Raw genomic sequence first — 3557 nt, forward strand, 5'->3', positions numbered from 1 at the left:
GCCCTGCTTTCTGCCTTCCCATTGGCCAGCGTGCTGCGAGCGGCAGGCTCCGCTACCAATCAGAAGTCGGAAGGGGCTGCCGGGAGAGGAAGAGGCCCTTCATCCAGCTTTATTGACACGACGGCGAGCGGACAGCGACAGGGGCGGGGCCTAGCGCGGGAGGGGGGCGGGGCCTAGGGCAGGCCTGGGTCGGTGCGTAGGCCGCGGTGGGGAGCTGTGGGGCGAGCACTGGGTTGTACTGGTGAGCGCTGGGCTGTACTGGAGAGCACTGGGACAAGCCTCACAGCACTGCCCAGAGCTGCATAGGGGTCGGGGGGAGGGGCGGGCCCCCCATGGCCCTCTGCCACCCCGTATCTGCCCCACATCTGCCCTGGCACCACTTGAGGGACAGCAGGGCCTTGGGTGTGGGGGGGTCCAGCCCAGTGACTCCCACACAGGGACGGGATGGGCACCCCCAGCTACTGGGCATGCTCTGGTGGCTTTTGGGGCCAGCCCCTGGCTCCCCCAAGCCCCACCATGAAGGGTGCCGTGGGGCCTGGTGCCCCTTGAGGGCGTTTTTGGGGGCAGTCGCCCCCAGCCACCGTGCTAGGCCCTGCTCTGGGCCCACAGCAAGAGCTGTGGGGAATGAGGGGGTCACAGGCTGGCCAGCGATGAAGGGGGGGGTTTGCTGTTGGCTTTGGGGGTTGTTTGTGATTCCACCCCTGTTCGCTCTATTTTTAACGCTGCGCTGACGCCACTGCAGCGTGGCAGTGCTGATGCCGAGAAGTCCCTCACGAAATTAGGCAAGAACAGAACTGACCTTTTTGCAGGGGAAAAAATCAACCCACCAGAGAAGGGGCAGTTGTTTTCCCTTCTTGGTGCACGTGTTACGTTTGGTCTCCAGAGTTTAGAAACCCGGCCTTTTTTATAGTCTTCAAACCACGGGTGAATCATCCTAATTTCTCACAGATCTGCCCCAGCCCAGAGCTGGCTCAGCAGCGCTCCGTTGTCCTCCTGGGAAGCAGTGAAGAGAGTTTCTGGGCAGGGGACGCAGCTGCCTGCTGAGCCTGAGCCCCGTCTCCTTTCCATGCCACATCCAGCTCGTAATTAAACTGTTTTCCATGCGAACGCTGCTGCTGCTGCTGCTGTTCATCGGGTTTTGCTCCCAGATATATTTCAGTCATCTTGGAAGGGGGGGGTGGGGGGTGGTGTGATTTATAGCCAGGAGAAGTTTATGCTCTGGTGGCATCTTGCAACAGGGCTCTGCACTTGAGTGCCAGCCAGCAGGTGAAGGATGCCCGTTTAAGGTTGTTTTTTTGGGGGAGTGGTTTTGCCTGGAGAAGGCGATGAGCCCAGGTTGGGAGCGAGACCACCCCCGTCCGTGTCCCCCCCCGTTCTGCCTTGGGTGGCACTTTGCAGACATGGTGCTGACAGCGCGACGAGCCAATGCAATATTCATCCTGACATTTCTCTCCGCGCCAGCCCTTCCCAGCGCTCCAGCTGGCAGCCGGCGCAGCCACCAACTGCGGCACTGCCATGGCAGGGTGGCACCGGGCTGAGCCAAACACCCCTGTGGCCGCCCTGCACACCGGGGGGAACTGGGAGGAGCTTCTGCCTCCCTTCCCCTTTAGGACCATCTCTCTCCCATTTACCATATCTCCTCCAGCTTCTTCCTGGAGCGGTTTAAGCGCTCTCCGCAGCAGGCAGAGAGCCAGCTCTGCCTCCTTCAGGTTTTGCAGCCGGGGCCCACGAGTGCTTCAGCGTGTCACCGACACGTGTGCGAGCAGTGACGTACAAGTGAGCAGTAAAGACACAAAGACTAAAAGGAGCTTGGGACCGTCCCCAGGGTGTGCGGCCCTCTGAGGGCACATGCCCTCACCCACACGAGTCTCACACATCCACCCCAGCCAGGGTGACCAGCGATGGAGGTAGTGAAACCTCTGCGTGGGTGTGGGGAGACAAATACAGAGGTGGTGGCCAGCAGCAGGATGGGGCCTCAGGACAGTCCTTGCCCTTCCTAACCCTTCCCATTTCAGTATGGGTTTGTGGATCTTCCCCTTCCCTGGTGGGTCCAACCCCTCCTGCAGTCCCCCAGGGAAAAGCCATCCCCAGGAGCTGCGACGAGGGGTTGTGCTTCTCCTCTCCTCTTCCCACTGCATGCTGCAAATCTAATGGGCTTGCATCTAATGAATGCAATTAGCGCAAATGGGTTTATCCTCATTAGCGAGCCGTACAGGGCCTCGTGCCGGCGTCGGGACGGGTAACAGCGTGGTGTGTGGGGAGCAACATCTCGCCTACGCTTTCCCCAGGCGCTCCACACCTCCTCCGGCTCGGCAGATGCTGCTGGCACGGCGATGGTGCCGCCGTTTGGGAGATGAAGCCCGGGAGGAGGTGAGGATGAAACAGAGCAAGCTTTGGAAATGGAGGAGAGCCAGCGAGGTATGGCAACAGCTGAGCGTCGCCTGGCTTGGCACGCCGAGCAGGCGAGACGTCGCAGGAGCGACAGTTGGCTCGCTCCTTCGCAGTGACACCGATTTTTTTTTCTTTTAAGCTGGCCCGATGGACACAGCAAGGGATGGAGAGCTGAGAGCGGAGCCAGCCGGTGCAGAAAAGTTGGGGTACGCTTCTGCCATCTCCCTGGGGGTGGGCAGCATTTGCTGCTCGCTGAGATGCTCTTAATGCGTGGAAAGCTGAAATACCTACGCGGCATCCGCACCGGTCTCAGCGGTGATGGGTTTTATTGCAAAACCCACGCGGTCACCTTGCTCCTGGCCCCAGAGACGACCTGAGGTTAAGCAGCCTCAAACCGTGGCCGGCTGCTTAGCCGGGAAATTGTGGGTCTGCAAGAGCTCTACAAAACCAGAGGGAAAATTCAGGGCATGGTAAATTTGGAAGGAGCAGAGCATCTTTCTAACCACCAGGGAAGGGAGGTGGGTGTGGGGGGGACATGGGGGGATGATTTCCTGCAGTCTAGGTACAAGCTGGGCATGGAGCTGGACTGCTGTCCTGCTCTCCATTACCCCTTCCCCAGCCTCCCGCCGCAGCAAGGACGGGGCTCAGACCCTCAGACTCTCCCCAAAACAGCCCCAAATGAGGCCATTCCTGCTCTGGGCTACGGGCTGGACCACAGCAGTCCAGATCCTGTGCTGGGCACACTGGAGCTGGCACTGGGGAGAGCCTGTACTTGCTTGCCGGGGATGGGAGAAGAAGGAAAGCTGGGGGAGAAGGGATGGACACTGAAGCGAGAGCTTTTAGGTGCCTCTCAATTTCTGAGCGATGGTGATTTTGAGCAAGGAGCAATGTCCCACCCTGAATGAGCCTGATCACGGGGCATCGGAGCTGGCTCGTCCTGTGGGAACAGAAAGCTGTGGCTCGGGAGGGGCTGAAACCCTGAGAGGCTTCGCTTTCCCTCGCCAACAGGCACCAAAGCTCCTGCCAAACCCCACGCCCCGGCGAGGAGACCCCCTAAACCCGCTGGGAACGGGATCCAGCCGCAACCAGGATGGGAACCCACCTCCCCAGAGGCTGGCACGCACAGACCATCATCTCCGAAGGCTTGAAACAAATCCAAAATTTTA

This window comes from Accipiter gentilis, chromosome 25 (assembly GCF_929443795.1).
Source record: "Accipiter gentilis chromosome 25, bAccGen1.1, whole genome shotgun sequence".
NCBI lineage: Eukaryota > Metazoa > Chordata > Aves > Accipitriformes > Accipitridae > Astur > Astur gentilis.